This window comes from Schistocerca cancellata, chromosome 4, assembly GCF_023864275.1.
Source record: "Schistocerca cancellata isolate TAMUIC-IGC-003103 chromosome 4, iqSchCanc2.1, whole genome shotgun sequence".
NCBI lineage: Eukaryota > Metazoa > Arthropoda > Insecta > Orthoptera > Acrididae > Schistocerca > Schistocerca cancellata.
Genome location: NC_064629.1, coordinates 68574852 through 68594117, shown reverse-complemented (window position 1 = coordinate 68594117; position 19266 = coordinate 68574852). Strand labels below are relative to the sequence as shown.

The 19266-nt window shown below is 44.2% G+C and overlaps 1 pseudogene; it reads left to right on the top strand.

Moving 5' to 3' along the window:
• Window positions 1-17550: 17550 nt before the first annotated feature.
• Window positions 17551-17667, top strand: LOC126186014 (5S ribosomal RNA; annotated as a pseudogene).
• The last annotated feature ends 1599 nt before the right edge of the window (window positions 17668-19266 follow it).

Here is a 19266-nt window from a genome sequence, read left to right as displayed (position 1 = left end):
CCGCGTGCTAGCTTTATACCTTACCCCCGTCTTGTCTTAGATGCAAACGTACAATGATTTCTTCACCCCAAAGGTCGACAAGTCGATTATTCTGATCCACAATACGCAGCTCCAGGTAGTCCAATGTCTGAACTGTCACCGGGAGGTATATCACGTTTGTGGGCTCTGAACTTTCTTATACCCGGTTCCAACTGTAGGGAAGAATCCGTAAACAGAGAGAATCAACTTATAGTTGAGATATGATTTTGTAGCTATATTACACGCAACGTGGATCGTACTGATTGGTAGTATGTCCACAGCCTGATCTGATGCGTGGAATTTACTGGAATCCTTCACCAAAACACGGTCTTTCGCAAAACCTAGCAGTGGACCTATTGAACCTTTCTGCCTAAAGTCAATCGTCGCCTTCTCTGTTCGTATTTCAGATTTAAGCGTATTGATGTTTACACGTAGTTCAATTCCATTTCCAGAGCGTTTTAAGACTTCGTTTAAATCATCAATGTCGTAGGCACCCAGTTGTATTTCTAGAATCTCCTTCTTACCGTCAGTTTCCAGATGCAGTTTATTGTTGGCCTGTGTGATATTTGAGATGCTATTATACGTCTCCAGAGCAATCAACGCAGTACACCATCACCAGAACTTAAATCAATTGGTGGGAAGTAATTTGCACGTAATACAAACGCCCGTTCTTTTAACGTCAGAGTGTACGACATCGCATCTAAACCTCAACTGATGGGGTCGACGTTCAATGATGGTTCTTATGTACATCAACCGTCCTGGAAGTTGAGCATGTGAGGAGGAACATGATGCATAGATGTCCACACAAGTATGTGTTAAAGCACTGATATCGATGAAAATTGTACAAGACACGTCTTTTGCTCGTGAAGTACCGTTGTAATTCTTCAGGTGGCTGTAAATCTCCAAATGAATCAAAATAAAAAATAATAAACTGTATTTACACTTTTCTTGACATATGAGATCCAGTGGATTTCTGGACCGCCTGCAACACCTAAATTCACAATGCCGCATTCATTAGTTCGCCACATTGTCTTCGGTAATGTATCTCGCATAAAGACACCACGGAATCCTGGAATGTGGAGTTTTTCTTTCACAACCTCAAGGAGATCTTTATTCGTGAGCGCTCGATCAGGTAGAATGGTTAACAGGCTTTTTTTTTATTTATGAAGAGGCCAGGTCCTTTCTTGTACGGTTTCAAGTGTAGACCCTTTCCAATGGCTGCAGCTTTCATGACACGATTATACCTTCTTGCCTCCTCTATCTGCGCTTGGGTGTTTTGAGCATTGACTGTTTTCTCTACAGCCGCAGCCCCTGCTTTGAGTGAGCCTACAGCTGGTAGAGCCGCAAGGGCTGGAACGAGGAACGGAATAATTCTGCCTGGTGTCTTGGGCAAAGGCAGAACGCGAGGTGGTTTAATTGTACCCTTCTTCTTCTTGTTCTTCTTACTCATCATTGCGTGCTTAGCGGCACACATCGATGCGAGAATGCTGCTTTTCAGGCAGCCTTACTTCTTCTTTTCTCCCGCAAAGCGGACCGCGCTGCTTTCATCATTCGTTTGAAAATCATCAATCCTAGGCGTAACTTAATTATACCATGCATGGTTTTATCAACAACGAATGCAGCCACACGTCGACCTATAACAATGTCTTTTCTTCGTCTTTTTTCCTTGGCTCTATCAGCTAAAATTCTGTCTGCGACGTGACGTGCTTGGAGATCTTTATTTGCGGCGTAGGCTAGGTCGTGCTCCAGGCAGGCTTTTGTCGAGTAGGTTAATACCTTTATCGCTGCGAGCCAAGCATTTCTCAAGCTTTGTTCCCGGTCCACAGAAGTTATATCCCGGAATATGTAATTCAACTGGTAATTTGTCGAGGATATCACCTCCGCTTCTAATTATAGCGTGTCTCCTATCATGCATTGTACACTACTGAGGTGACTGAGGACTACGCATCTTATCATATACTAATTCGTCTGCATCAATCCAGCTGTTTTCTGATAAAGTAAATCCCAGCCATTTAACTAGCGCTCTATTCCCGCGATGTCTTATTACACGTTCTAAGAGGAATACATCTGGTACAGAGCTCTTCTGCAATTCCTCTGTGTAAAAGCACCCTGAAATTTCTTCACTATTTCTATTCTTTAAGATATATGTTCGAGGATTCGTTCTCTGCACATTGGAGACTGTGAATATTTCAGCTGACCAGTTTAGTAAGTACGATTTCTCAAATGCAGTCTTGTGTTTTGAAATGCATACTAAGTCACCTACATTAAACCTTTGTTTGCGTGGATCCAGCATTTTAATGCGGAAATATATCGACTCCATGACTAAATTGTCACGAACATCAATAGATCTCATTTTTATTGTACTATGTTTGATTCGATTGTAGCGTGCTATTATCCGCGGTAGTATACCCGTTCACTTGTACTATCTGCGAAGATTAAATTCCTTTCGAATTTGAGCTTTCACTGTTCCGTTCAGACGCTCGACAGTACTCGCTTTCAGGTGGGTAAACGTTGAGTAGTGGTGTATTCCGTACCGCTCCATCACAGCCTTGAAATTTTCATTGTAAAACTCTTCATCATGATCGGTTTGAAGGTTATCTAGACATCGATTCGTTCCTGTTTGCAGCAAACGCTCGAACACCGCAGCAACATCTATCCCTGTCTTCGTTTTCACAGGTAATGCCCATGCGAATTTAGAGTGTGTATCAATGGCCATTAAAATATACTTGAAACCTATATTCTCACGGCTGTACAGCCCCATATCCACAATATCCGCCTGCCATAAGTCATCCAGTCCTTTAATCATCACATGCCTGCGAGGGTATGTTCTGCGTGCGGGCTTGTGCAACTCGTGAACTACTGTTTCCATACTTGCTATTATTCGATGATTCCTCTCTCTCTAAGTTCTGAAATTATTGAGACAATCTCATTCAAATGTGCTGTATTACCCGCAGCAGCCGAAACCATCAACGGCGGAAGTCTATCTATTAGTTCATCTGCCTCATCGTAATATATATACTGGGTGAGTTGACTGCACACTCGTTTATGTTGAATGTCAAGACCACCAATGCTTTGAGGCTGCTCATTCAGTAAAGGTTCTATAATGCTAGTGTATTCAGAGTTTTGTGGGCTTTTCGGTGTGCCGCCTGTATTCTTGTATACTTCATTCAACGGTAGTATTTCTCAATTCGCCTTGCGATCACTGGCAGAGTATTTTAAGTTTTTTGACGTTGTTTGGAAGATGAGCTTCATTAAGCCATGTGTTCTTTTAATATCTTTATCCCCGATCCGTATTGTGCAATCGGTTAAACTTATAGACTGAGAGCAGAGCACGTACGGTCTCTCCTTGCTAATACCAAATGTTCTATCTATCCTTGTGGTGTATTGGCTTGTGAAGTCAGCAATTGGATCGTTCTCAACACTGTCGTCGTCTTGTGATGCTAGCTTTCTGATAGTTTCGGTAACGGGTTTAAATGTCTCTCTTAGTGTTTGCTCCCGCTTCATATGTCCCATCCTCAACAATCTTAATTTCTCTCGAACAGCTTTACGCACTTGAAAGAGTTTATGCTTAGTCGACATCTTGACGCATACTAATCTGGGCTCTGTATATTGCGTGGCTTTATACTGGGTGATCAAAAAGTCAGTATAAATTTGAAAACTTAATAAACCACAGAATAATGTAGATAGAGAGGTAAAAATTGACACACATGCTTGGAATGACATGGGGTTTTATTAGAACCAGGCGCTCCATCCCATATTGCTAGACGCGTGAAAGATTTCTTGCGCGCGTCGTTTGGTGATGATCGTGTGCTCAGCCGTCACTTTCGTCATGCTTGGCCTCCCAGGTCCCCAGACATCAGTCCGTGCGATTATTGGCTTTGGGGTTACCTGAAGTCGCAAGTGTATCGTGATCGACCGACATCTCTAGGAATGCTGAAAGACAACATCCGACGCCAATGCCTCACCATAACTCTGGACATGCTTTACAGTGCTGTTCACAACATTATTCCTCGACTACAGCTATTGTTGAGGAATGGTGGTGGACATATTGAGCATTTCCTGTAAAGAACATCATCCATGCTTTGCTTACTTTGTTATGCTTAATATTGCTATTTTGATCAGATGAAGTGCCATCTGTCGGACATTTTTTGAACTTTTGCATTTCTTTGGTTCTAATAAAACCCCATATCATTCCAAGCATGTGTGTCAATTTGTACCTCTCTATCTACATTATTCTGTGATTTATTCACTTTTCAAGTTTATACTGACTTTTTGATCACCCCGTATATGCTTTGTTCTTGTTCTTCTTTCCCGGATCCTCCTCCCCATCCTCCTCAATAATAAAAAACTCAGCTTCTATTTTCTCCTCAATTGTGCTAATTCTATTCTCTAGCCGGTGTTGGTCATGCGCAAAAACTTTCTGATTGTCCTTTAATTCCATTACAGCCTTACGGTGTATGCTGAGTCTTGCCTCAAGAGTTTGAAATTTCATATCAGTATAGATGCTAGCATTTTGTCTATGTTAACCTTACCGCTGAGATCGAGCGCCCGACATACGTGCGAAGTTGTCCATGGTGTAGAGTATATTGATGCATTCACTTGTTTGGTATGATTATATATGGAGAAACACCTGGAAGTTCCGACTGTACCTACCATAATTCAATTTTCGGGTTTTGTCAATAACGAGAAACCCGTACTGTGAGTGATTCCAGCAATCTCTACATATATTTAGAAATTCAAATGGTTAAAATGGCTTTAAGCACTATGGGACTTAACATCTGAGGTCATCAGTCCACTAGACTTAGAACTACTTAAACCTAACTAACCTAAGGACATCACAAACATCCATACCGGAGGCAGGATTCGAACCTGCGACCGTAGCAGGCGCGTGGTTCGGGACTGAAGCGCCTAAAACCGCTCGGCCACAGCAGCCGGCCTTACAAATTCATTGTACGACTTGTCAGTCCTCACATGAGTCTGGTAAATGTGTTTTCAATTGAGACTTTCTTGTTTGAATGCTATAATGAGATTGGCGTTATCCCTGACCAACTGTTTTGGGATCCTGGAATATGTTTGACTCAGATAAAGTACGTCAACAACCATATGACGAGCAAAGCAGAAATATCTGTTTATCTGGTCCTGCTTTTCAACAGCTACATCGTCAGATATGAAGACTGTGTTTGGCTTTACTTTTTCAGGTGGAGGGATGTCTTTGCTTTCACTAAGTTCCCTGTACGTTACACCATCTACGCCATCTAATATTCTCTGCAGTAACTTATACTTGAGTAGAAATAATGTATTGGAGAATATGTAGACATGCTCGAAACGAACTCCATCAATGTATGTTAGCACAGTGATGAGAAAATTTGTCTTGCCGATTATAGATCGTATGCTGTTGGGGAGGAGCACTCCGTTCTTCTTAGTCTTCTTCTCCATATCTTCATCACCGCAGGACCAGTCACCGACAACAAAGTCCTTGCGACTAGGATGTTTCACCCACCTTGCCATGATACTAACTACACCAAGTACTGACAATTAGTTGGAATATATAGAAGGATACACTTGAAGGGAGGGTAATAGTATGTGTAGCTGCTGTAGCTCCATCACTTAAGTGACTGAGCTATATATTAGCTACACAAAGAAATAAGCTGACTTTGACTATAATGAGATAGGTATGAAGTAAAACACAAGCATGGTTTAAGATTATATATACATAAATTATTTATTTATTTAAATATCATACATAGGATGTATGTAGTATTTAAAGAAAATCATCAGACTCTTTCTTTATCTTGTTCTTCTTCGCACCTGTACAGTATTTCCCAAACAAAGCTTTTTGACATGCAATAAATTCCGCGCGTAACTCCCTTAAGCCAATGGGTGCCTTACAGTACTCAGGTTTTTCACATGTACATTTAATCTGCTTGTGTTTCGGTTCAGCGTTCATGTGCAAACAAAGGTGCTGCTTCAAATCATCAACATATACAATATGCACACGTAGGAAGTTTACAACATCATTGTATGCAGAGTCTATTATTTGCAACCAACAGTTCAGTCTCTCCAATGCAAGACGTAGGGCAGTATCCAGATTGTATAACTTCATAGCTGATATATAAACACAGTTGTCACCCGATTTCACACATAGTACATAGTCATCATATACTGTTGTAATAGATAGTCTCACGCCAGTAAGGCGAATGTCGGGGGGAGAACGAGTTGGATAATGCTCTGTAGTCGTCTGCTGATTGACGTAGCGCTCTGCACGACATATTTCGTCCCAGTCAAACTCGGAAATTGGTACATTAACACCCTTCTGTGCATTTTCAATTTCCATTCTCGCATGCAAGCCACAGATATGATGTGCCTCTGTACCTACGTTTACACGTTTCGTTTCACTGGGAGTTAAATTGTATGTGGAACTGAAAAGCATGCCTTCTTTTCCACAGTATCTGCACTCTGTGACTGAACTAGCACAGGGATGTTCTGCTGGGATGGATCATATGTTGGTGACCAGTACTGTCCTCCATCTTACTGTTATTTAGGACCACCAGGAGCATTTGACGTGTTGGGAGCAGATCACATGTCCTCATCGCATAAATCGATGAGTGGGGCAGACAACAAAAGCTCCTTGTCCTGCTTCAGCTGCAAGTGGGCTGCATGCGCTGAAGGATCCCACGTGGTTGCTACATGTTCAGAAGTGGTGGAGGTTGTTGCTGCCACAGGTCTAGAGGTCACTGCACGTCTCGACAAGATGGCAGCCGAGGTTGCTACAGATCCGGATGCGGCAGAGATCGGCATGTTGGTGCTCGCCGCTGCGGGCTTAGATTCGTCGAGAGCTACCGCTGAACAAAGACGAGGAAGCATTACACATGGACCAAGACGTGAAATACAATCAATGATAATAATAATAATAATAATAATAATGTTCAACACAGAGAAAGATGTGATATGGGATACTTACTCTTCCGCTTCTTCCTGTTCTGAAGGGGTGTGTTGGATTGCTACTGCTGTTGACGCTTCATGGTTCTTGTGCTTCTTCTTCTTCTGCTGCTGCTGCTGTTTGTTGACTGAGCAAGACTGAGGTCCCAGACCTGCTTAGCCTGCCCTATATCCCCTCCAATGACGTTACCAGATACGACCATCCGACTGGCTGAAGTCTAACACGTGGCTCGATTAAGGGTTCGTATTAGTTCCCGCACCCCGCACCGCCATCTTGGATTACGTCATGGGAGGGATGACAGCGCCCTCTGGTCATAAAATCGAAATTCCCGCCATCTTGGATATCGGTACTCGTGTCATCAGCTGACGTCACGGCCGCCATCTTGGATAATGGTACTTGGGGTGATGCCCTCCCTTTTTTTTTTGTATTAATAATTTTATTACATGTTTCGCAGTGTCTGAACGTTTCATACAGCGTTGGATACTGAAACAAAATAGAACAAATACATAAAATTAAAATTTTAGCAGAACGTGGTTCCGATCCACGGACCTCTGGGTTATTTTTTTTTACCTTTTTTCCTTTATTAAATCAACCATAAGCACAAAAACAAAATATTGAAGTGCTGGAACTGATTCAACATGAATTGTATCCTACAATAGACTGAAGAATGCATTTCAATATAGTGCCATTTGTAAGCTTACAAAATAGAACGTAAATAGTAAACTGACAATAGCCTCTCCAGTCGAGACAGAGAAATAGAACCGAAACGCAAACTTATATATAATTGATTGTCTTAACTGGAATGACAGTTCTGTCATTTGATTCATAAGTCATTTGAAGCACACAAACGGATAACAAGAGATGCACAGGAACATAAATTAATGAAAACGTCATAATGAAGTTAATAACACCATTGAGAAGTCGGGAGTAGTCCTAGGAACTGGTATAACCCCTTATTCGTTGTGTATTTTGTTCGCTACATAGTCTTGCATGTGATTTGTGTCCTTACCGGCATCGAGAATTACCCTACGCCTTGTTTTTTAAAAATTATGTCTAACATGTTAGCAAACATCTTCCTGAAATTTGGGTAACGTTTCATCTTCCAACCTGCCGTTCTCATGTAAGCCTCGAAACTAATGAGATTATCTTCACTATTGTGGATGATGATATATCTCACAAACTGTCCTAACATCCACATCACGGTGTTGTTCTTGGTAGCGGGAAAATGTTTCGCGTCCGGCCAGAGCAGGATGTCGGTGCAGTGGCTGGCTTGGCTGCTGCGGCAATCAGGCCCAGCCTCTGCTGCACCCATTTCCAGTTAACGAGATGACCGCCACAAGTGAAGCGATGGCGTAAGGTGTCGACCAGGCCACAGCGGACGCATTTATCACTGTCACTTAAACCGATTCTATGCAACCTTTCATTAGTGGGTATAACATCGTTTACCACTTTATACCATGTGGACGCCACTTCAGCAGTGTGGACAGTTAAACTTATGTTGTCCCAAACTGCCTTCCAATGAACACTCGGGTATTTAAGTTCAATGGGATTCCGGACTATTGGAGATGTCCATCTTTTTAATAACAGGTGCGTCGTCGGTAAATCCTGCGTGACATAATGTCCATCAATATAGCTTACTTCAAGAAGAAACTGCTTGACATGTAGTTTGTGATGTATTTTACCTACATCAATGGGTGGATGCTTATCGGTGGGTTGTAAGGTTCGGAAGAGCCAACTGGTTACGCTGAGAGGTTCCTTGTCCAACAAATGGGTGATTCGTTTAATATATAACGCAGTACACTTTCGGTTAATGTCAGGCATGTTTAGTCCGCCGGCCTGTCTGGAAGACGTCAGCGTGGTGTATTTCACTTTGAACAGATGCCGTTGCCAGATAAATCTATTAGAGAGTTTCATCACGTGTTTGGCCTGCATCTTGGGGACTGGAAATAGTTGGGCCATATAGTACGCTTTACTGAATATACACTCCTGGAAATTGAAATAAGAACACAGTGAATTCATTGTCCCAGGAAGGGGAAACTTTATTGACACATTCCTGGGGTCAGATACATCACATGATCACACTGACAGAACCACAGGCACATAGACACAGGCAACAGAGCATGCACAATGTCGGCACTAGTACAGTGTATTTCCACCTTTCGCAGCAATGCAGGCTGCTATTCTCCCATGGAGACGATCGTAGAGATGCTGGATGTAGTCCTGTGGAACGGCTTGCCATGCCATTTCCACCTGGCGCCTCAGTTGGACCAGCGTTCGTGCTGGACGTGCAGACCGCGTGAGACGACGCTTCATCCAGTCCCAAACATGCTCAATGGGGGACAGATCCGGAGATCTTGCTGGCCAGGGTAGTTGACTTACACCTTCTAGAGCACGTTGCGTGGCACGGGATACATGCGGACGTGCATTGTCCTGTTGGAACAGCAAGTTCCCTTGCCGGTCTAGGAATGGTAGAACGATGGGTTCGATGACGGTTTGGATGTACCGTGCACTATTCAGTGTCCCCTCCACGATCACCAGTGGTGTATGGCCAGTGTAGGAGATCGCTCCCCACACCATGATGCCGTGTGTTGGCCCTGTGTGCCTCGGTCGTATGCAGTCCTGATTGTGGCGCTCACCTGCACGGCGCCAAACACGCATACGACCATCATTGGCACCAAGGCAGAAGCGACTCTCATCGCTGAAGACGACACGTCTCCATTCGTCCCTCCATTCACGCCTGTCGCGACACCACTGGAGGCGGGCTGCACGATGTTGGGGCGTGAGCGGAAGACGGCCTAACGGTGTGCGGGACCGTAGCCCAGCTTCATGGAGACGGTTGCGAATGGTCCTCGCCGATACCCCAGGAGCAACAGTGTCCCTAATTTGCTGGGAAGTGGCGGTGCGGTCCCCTACGGCACTGCGTAGGATCCTACGGTCTTGGCGTGCATCCGTGTGTCGCTGCGGTCCGGTCCCAGGTCGACGGGCACTTGCACCTTCCGCCGACCACTGGCAACAACATCGATGTACTGTGGAGACCTCACGCCCCACGTGTTGAGCAATTCGGCGGTACGTCCACCCGGCCTCCCGCATGCCCACTATACGCCCTCGCTCAAAGTCCGTCAACTGCACATACGGTTCACGTCCACGCTGTCGCGGCATGCTACCAGTGTTAAAGACTGCGATGGAGCTCCGTACGCCACGGCAAACTGGCTGACACTGACGGCGGCGGTGCACAAATGCTGCGCAGCTAGCGCCATTCGACGGCCAACACCGCGGTTCCTGGTGTGTCCGCTGTGCCGTGCGTGTGATCATTGCTTGTACAGCCCTCTCGCAGTGTCCGGAGGAAGTATGGTGGGTCTGACACACCGGTGTCAATGTGTTCTTTTTTCCATTTCCAGGAGTGTATAACTGCTGAGGAGTCGTATGCGTTGGAGAATGTTAACGGACCACCAATTGTTTTCATAGATGGCACCTTGCATTTTATTGGCGACCTGCTTCCAATTTTTTGCATTCATTTTTAGCGGGCATTTGTCGATAATCATCCCCAGAGTGGTGTGGGTTTCGACACGCTTCGCCCAAGGTATAATAACTGCGTCGAATCCTCGACTGTTGACAAAGGTGCATTTACCGGCGTTGATTTTAGCACCGGAAGCACGACAGTACTCGTCTACCGCGGTCTTGAGGGTTGATACGTCTCCGTCGTTGCGCAATAACACTCCGACGTCGTCGGCGTAAGCACGAATCACGAAGGACGTTCCGGCGATCGAAAGGCCTGCAAGTTTGTCATGAATAGAGCGCAAGAGCGGCTCGAGCGATATAACAAATAACATTTTTTGCAAAAACAGACATAATGTCTTATGGGATAACAGCATTCAGTGATTTTATAATGTTACTTAAAATCCGTCTTGATTGCAAATTTTTTATTCATATGACCGGTTTCGGTTCATTCAGAACGATCTTCAGATCTGATATTTCAGTTACAGGAGTAACCCGTCCAAATCCAGCAATTTTCACATGCTACATCACATCATGGAGAGGGGGCTCGCCTGCGGCACTCCTCTTTGGACCTCGATGGGTTGAGTAAGCTGTCCATTTACGCTGATACTGGTTGTAATGCCCGTGACGAAATGTTGCACGACATTTATAACCCATTGCTCAAAACCACAACGCTGCAGTAGCTGTAGGAGGTACTCGTGGCGGACGCGATCAAAAGCCTTGCAAAAGTAGATAAACAGCAATGCGAGATTCACGTTAGTGACTGACGCTATGGCTCTATATTCCGAAAGGGGCGTCATAATAGTGCGACCAGGGATGCATGATTGATGGTTGTGAATCACTTGCTTCATTAACGGAGACAATCTGCTGTTGAGTGCTCTGGCGAAGGTTTTGTAATCAAAATTGAGTAAAGTAATAGGTCGGAAGCTATCTAAGGTTCGGTGTTTGCTTTTTGGTATCAATACAATTCGGCCTTTCTTCATTTCGGCCGGCACGTCACTCCCTCGCATCACTTCATTGAGAACATCTGTAAATGCGTGTCCGATTATGGGCCAGAAGCGCACATAAAATTCCCGTGGCAAACCATCAGGGTCAGGGGATTTATTCGATGGCGAGCCAGAAATCAGTTCAAGGATTTCGTCTGGAGCAAAATCGTGTACGACCGCCGAGTTGTCCGCAGGCGTGGCTACGGTGGGCAGAGCACTCACGATATCGCCGCCGTCATCACCATATGTATCGCACTGCGAGTACAGATCCGTGAAGTACCGATAACCTGCAGTAAGAATATCACTGTCGGGTCAAACGGAGTCCATCATCTGTGTCCAGCTCCCCGATAAAAGCTCGCTTGCGATGGGCACGATGTTTGATGAGGTGATACAGCGATGCAAGTTCGTCCTCTTGAAGCGATTTTGCTTTAGATCTGATCTTCAGTCCTTCAAGCTGCGTTCGCTTTATGCCTATAAGCTTCGCCTTTATTTGTTTGATGGTCGTCAGCTGTGTGTTGGTTGAAGTCGTAGTCGCATACAACTCTCACAGAACTGTTTGGTGAAAATCAGTCGTGCCTTTGACATCTTGCGCCCGTTGCCAACTGTAGTTTCTTAAGGATAATCGCATTTTCCGTTTGACCACAGCATTCCACCAGGCTATCTTGCTCGGATATCTGCAGCATTGCTTGAGACAATCCGCCCATGTCGTGGAGATGACATCTTGTAGCAAGGCATCGGCGAGAATAGAAACATTTAGGCTCCACGGAATCCTATGCCATTTGGTATGCTGTTTGGCCAGATTTATCGTGACACAGAGGGCGCAGTGGTCGGAGAAGCTAGCCGGAATGACATCGGCGTCCAGAACATGTTGGCAAATGTTCTCAGAGATGTACAAACGGTCTAGACGGCTACATGCGGTGGTGGTCAGGTAGGTGTACTTTACCAGGGTAGGAAATTTTAGTTCCCACGCATCCTTCAGCTGCAGGTGACGCACCAGATCATGTAGGTCCCTACAGTAATTAAAGTTTGGCGATTGGTCTTTCCTGTGAATCATACAGTTGAAATCACCACTAATTATCAACTGGGTTGGGTTGCGGCGTAGCAAGTATATGATGTCTTGTTTAAAGAAGTTAGCTCTTTCTGAATTTAAGGTCGTTCCAGATGGAGCATAGATATTGACGAGGGTGACGTCAAAAATTTGGCAAGCTATGCCTCTACCGGAGTCCAATATTTCGATATTGCTCACTGGGATTCCGTCTCGTGATAGAATGGTCGTACCTGTACCCCCGTCCGCCACGGTGTTTACGATTGTTGCAAATCCTGATACATGAAAACTTAAGATAGACACTTCCTGTAACAGAACTATATCAGCTTCGGACTCATAGATTAACTGCCGTAGCATTGCTAATTTTAAATCTGTCCTAAACTCTATTAATGTTCAGGGACAAAAACTTATAAGCTTGTCTCATGATCGTCCGACACTTGTGGGTGATGGGAAGCGTAGGAAGCCCAGTCCATCTCACCGTCGGACTTCGAACCTACATCCGCAGGTTTTGTGTCAGTTTTTGCGCTGACTTTACTTTTTGAGTTACTTCCAGCCACAGAGTCCTTTGGTTTAAAGTTATTTTGCCGTCGCAAAATCGTCCGAAGTGTCATTGAAGACGGCGGAGTCGGCGAGTCATGGCTGTAAGCAGTATGTGGAAGTCCTTGCTTCGGAACGGGTAACGGCTAGTCCGAAGACGCGGCTTCAGTAGGCTCACTGTGTTTGTTTGGAGTCGCACTGGCTGTTTGTATAGAGCTGTCCGGGTCCTCGTGTTGTTTGAAAGCAGTTTCGAGGTGGCGGCTGTTTATGTTATGCTCTACACCGCGTGCTTCATCCGCCGTGTTTACGAGTTGCAGTTGACTGGCTGCCGCCTCTTGTGTGTTGGCCACCTGCGGCGAGTCGGCAAGCGGCATCGGAACAGATTGCTGTAAACACTCGGCTGCACTCGTATTGACAGTTTCTGCGTCGGGCGGTTGAATGGGAATTTGGCGGGTCGTAACTGAGCCATCCGACACATGCGTGTCCTGTGTGGAGGCCCGTGGCTCCGCGTCATCGGTTTGATTTTTTACTACCTGGTCGCCGGAACCACTAACGTCACTTATAGTACATCGTCGTTTGTTACCGACAGATAATGCAACACCGGTTGCTAAGGGGTGACTGGCCACGGGTTTTTGAGGCAAGGGTGGGAAGGTGCTGTTACCGAGATCGTTGTCCTCTGACACAGATGCACTCGGTTGGGAGTCAGTCACAGAAGGCGTCTGATTTTGAGTTAGGACATCAGCCAGTTTTAATCTCTGTCGTTGTTGCAGATTGTTTCGAAGTACGACAACTCGCCGTGGGCAATCCTCTCGTAAATGGCCACTCGTGTTACAGATAAAACAAGTGCCTACTTGCCCCTCGTAAATGACATGAGCCTTATAACCACAAACCATTATATAGGATGGGATATTGACTTTAACGGCTATGTCAACTGAGCGAACCCCACTATAACATTGGAGTTTGTGACGGCTCGACCATTTTTCGTTTCTAATCTGTCTGATGTCACCGTATTTGGCGAGGACATCTCTATGAAAACAATTCTCAACCTCAGGTGGCAAATTGAACACTCACACTTGTTTATACTTAATGTCAGCGTTAGTTATTTAAACTGTACTCACCGACTGATCACGATGTCGGAACTCTGCTTTCCCACCAGTATTCACCAAAATTTTCTCCAGTTGTATCTGGCCTAAAAACTTCACAAAGAAACAGTATTCCGCCATGTCATAATATGCTGTGTGGACCTGATCGGATGTGATGCCAATAATATCTACTATCCAGTCATGGATTTCTAGAGAACTCGGTTGCACATTCCTGGAAGATTTCTCAAATGCAAAACACAGGGTAATCTTACGAGGTACACTGGGAGCCATAACTGCACTATATGAGCGGTCGGGACCGCTGTGAGTAAATTAAGAACTTGTGTACGACGGTCGTGAAGAAGCACTGAGAATATCACAGGTCACAATCCAAGAATTATTATAAACACGGCTTGCGGCGCTACGACTACGCGGAAGTACCGACACGTCCGATCGCTGTCGCGTCCCAAGTGGAACTAAAAACTAATTATCGGACAGAGACGCTACTCATTACGCTTTTTTTTTTTCGTTATTGATCGTTGTGTTCCGTCACTGCGGACGTCACATGACATCCGTTCAAGTTCGTTTGTTGATCGTTCCACTCAGTTTTTTTATTACAGAGGCCAACCGGCTGTCAAACCGAACACGCTGAGCTACCGTGCCGGCAACTCCCTGGGGTGACGCAGCCCATGGGGTGACTCCGCTTTTCCGCCATCTTGGATAATGAGACGCATAGGTTGTCCCACTACTCCTGCGAGCTCTGGCGTGTGTTGCGTTCGAAGGTAGACAGTCTGCGAAGAAATATTATGCAAAATGTTATTGGACCGACCTGTTACTACTACTGTCTGGAAGTGAAATACATTGTATCTGTGCTACCACTGCACTCAGGACTTCAAAAATCAGACGAAAGGCACTATAAAAAATTAGGCAGTGAGGGGGTTCAACTGCGAGACGTTGCATTCAGACGACTCACGTTTTACCTCTTTTCTCTGAATCTATTTACATCTTTGTAATGTTTAACAGATTTTTTTCTTTGTCTTTTGTCATTTTTTTAAATTTTAGATGACCTTTCTTGCTCTAGAGTGATCACAGTTCAGTGACTGCTTAGAGTTCGTCCTCTTGAAGATTTGGTTTCAGGTTTACTCCTCAGTCGTTTCCTGATTTCGATCTCCCAACCTTTGTTTCCTTTTCCATTCCGGCTTCTCGTGACTCGGAACCCGCCACTTGCTAGAAACTCCGCAGTTTCAGCCTGATTGCACGAGACGGCAATGAAGATACTCTGCTGAAGCTTTTTCTTTCTTTAATTCTTTTTTAAACATCCAAATAGCCTCTTGAATACTGAATGAAACTGAAATAGTACTACTCCAATTAAAGAGAAACTGACACAGACATTCATGTTTCTGGAGAACTTAATTATGTCCACACATTCTTCAGAAAATAAAATATGTTCTTCAGGAACGAAAAGTATCTTATCCACCATTAAATAAACAGACTTTCTGATCATTTAAAGAAATTCATTGTGCAGAAATAAAATAATATCGAGGAAAAAAATCTTTCTTTAAGATAAGAATGGCTCTATAAAATCCTATTTCCTCCGTGATGCTAGAGGTAAATAAAATAATACTATACACATAAACGACGCTCTTTTTATTGTCACTTTAAGTTAAGAACTGCTGGTAAATAGCAACCCATCACTGCTTTCAATCTCACGCGATGAGAACTCTTTTCGTACTTTTGCTTGATGCTGCACTGAAATTCCAGTAGAGACTTAATCTCCATGCCCAAGCAGAATTCAATGAACTTATCCATTGACTTGTTAGTTGACAATCGCTTTTGATTTGGGTAAGCCCATCTCGTCGCAGCTAACAGTTCCTCAAAAGTTACATTGTTTTCTTACTTGTGGTTCATGATGGCAAGATTACGTCTTGTCTGTTGTCACATTTCGTGAGCTGTGCCACAAGTGAAACGGCGAAATATAGTGCCAGTTTGCTATTTACTAACAGTCGAAGTATTTATCAGTTATTGACAGGACAGACGCTCATTCGTGCTTATGGTGTTGTATAAAGAGCAATACCACACAGCTGTTATATTCGACGATGTTTTCATGTGAATGGTTTGAAATGACTGTCTCTAATCTGATTGTACATTTATCTTGTGTCAGCACTTCATAGACATCATTGCTTATGTAGTTCCTCAACCGTAGTTTGCGTACCGGTACTATTCTCCATGATGTATGTTTTAACATGTGACAACTTATAATTGATACGGCCAACCAGAACTGACGCCGTGTTGTCTGGTGGAGTCAGTGCGTTTACAACTTAAGCAGTGAGAATTCCGTCTTGTTCTCATGGGGCCTTTGATGTCCTAGATATCAGTAGCAGTCTGCATTTCTCTGTAACGTTGGTGAGCCCTAAAACTCCTTTAGTTTCAGGTACGGTCGTGGTTTGGTATTCAACCCTAAGGACACACCCTCTCCATATGAACCACGAAAGAGCTGATTCTATGCGTTTCCCTATTGTTTCAGGCAAGAGAATAATACTAGCGAGGTAGTGCACCTTAGGAATTACAACACGATTTACCACAGTGACTTCTTGTATTACGTCTAGGGAAAGAGTAGAATTTTCTTTTAATACCGCTCGGAGGCTGCTGAGCTTCATTTTCCAGTTCCAGACAGCTGTTTTCCTAGAACATTTGCTGTACCGTATTCCTAGAAGTTTGACGGTATCAGCTTGTTCAAATGGATCTGTTTCAACAAACCCAATACTCTTGGCTAACCACAAAATGCTGGATTTATCTACATTGATTTTAGCTTCAGAATAGTAACTGTATGTTTCAAACAAGTCCTGTATTTTCATGAGATCTGTTGGCTCAGTCATGTATACAACCAGGTCATCAGCCGGCCGGGGTGGTCGAGCGGTTCTAGGTGCTGCAGTCTGGAACCGCGCGACCGCTACGGTCGCAGATTCGAATCCTGCCTCGGGCATGGATGTGTGTGATGTCCTTAGGTTAGTTAGGTTTAAGTAGCTCTAAGTTCTAGGGGACTGATGACCTCAGAAGTTAAGTCCCATAGTGCTCAGAGCCATTTGAACCATTTTAACCAGGTCATCAGGGCATCCTCTACACACATAATTGTTGCCTACAATGTCGGTTTCGCGGAGCGTGACAAATAGTAATCGTAGAAGATGCCGATTGATATAGAGAACAGCAGCATCTTAAGTTAGTTGTTTAGTTAGTTAGTTTGATGTTCCATAGATCGTTTGAACGATTCTTTTATCGAAACGACACGGAACGAGTCAGTTTACAGGAATGTGTACATGATTAGTGTTAACATTAATGAACACATTATTATTTTATTCCTGCCCATGCAAGGGGCAAACCTTGTCGTATCGACTTTAGGATTGGCGTCCTCACTGTGCACTGTCTATTTACAAGAATCCTTGAGGTTACATTGGCAACGGCCTTGCCGCAGTGGATACACCGGTTCCCATTAGATCATCGAAGTTAAGCGCTGTCGGGCGTGGCTGGCACTTGGATGGGTGACCATCCAGTCACCATGCGCTGTTACCATTTGTCTTGGTGCACTTAGCCTCGTGATGCGAATTGAGGAGCTACTCTACCAAATAGTGGCGGCTCCGGTCAAAGAAAACCATCATAACGACCGGGAGAGCGTTGTGCTGACCACATGCCCCTCCTATCCGCATCCTCCCCTGAGGATGACGCGGCGGTCGGATGGTCCCGATGGGCCACTTGTGGCCTGAAAACGGAGTGCTTGAAGTTACATTATTGTGTAATCTCCTGATTTTTTTAATGGTTTCATTCCCATTATCAGCGTGACATGTAGTAGCAGGTACTTATGACGGACCCTGCCAAATGTTTTGTCCATGCCTAACGACATGATGGCCACTCTGCATTTGATGCCGAAGAGACACATATCACGTCCCGGTATTTCTCCAGTGCTTGCTGTATTACCGTCCTATGACTCATACTGGCCGATGAAGCGATCAGGAATGATGTTTAACCGTTGAAGCAATACCATAGCAGCTAGCTTGTAGTGAGCGTTGAGAAGCGTTACAGGCCGCCTGTTTTGCAAGTCATTAGTGCAGCCCTTTTTAGGAACCCAAATTATGAGCCCTTCCAAAAACACGTGATCGTGGCAGATGTACGTATTTCATCGAGCTACGAGTTCAACGTACTGCCACTTAAATTGTAGTATTTTAAGTAAAATTATACAATTATTTTGAATTCAGCCAGAAGCTGGAAAAGCTCAGTTTTTTCTTCCCCGATGCCACTGTTGCCTTTCGGTCTTATTTTAATGCCCTTCATTTGCAGGCGTTTCAGAGTGATTACCTTGGACTCGACAGATTTTATTCTCATGATACGACATGGCATATTGGTGGTATCTGCGTGTAGTAATTATCGGAAACACTTGAAGTAAAATTCCATTGTAGGTCCTTCCAAAAGTTTTTTTCAAAAGCGCAGCTTTTTGGTAAAAGTTGTATTTTGAGTTTTGCGTGTCTACTTATCATTCCAACTTAGTTCCTTATGTTCATTTCCCGTATTCGCTTAAACTCATACTCAAGCTCACTGTCCATTAAGTGTGATATATTGAATTTCCACACACCTCCACCCTTTAAAGTTCTTTGCCTTGACACATTAATATTAGCTACAAACAACTGCCAAATGATTGAAAAAAAATGACTGGACAAGTTTCTTCAGCGAATATACTTTTATTCAGGCTACTACAGGCGTTCATTCTGTCTATCCTACTTATGGAATGGCTATTAATATATGTGAGCGCTGGATTCCCTCTTGGCTGGTAGAGTGAGGCGTCGAATTGTCGCAATCCCTTTATTAAGGGTGGCGAATACCAACCGAGACTAAGTGAAACTAAAAATAGTAAGCTACTAGAGAGAAGGAATTGACGACTACTGGTTGACAGTACTGAACTGAAGGAGGAAATTACTACAGGAGCAGTTTACTCCCAAAGTAAATTTATTTACTCCATAACTGGTAGCACCAACAAAGAATACGACACTGCGTTAGTAACTTAAGGAGGAAATAAGAACAAACTTTACTCATAAGCAGTAGAAGGAGGGAAATTAAAGAGTAGTGTGCGTCCTTTGGTTTCTAAGTGTTAAATATTGATTTCTATCGATTACATGGGCT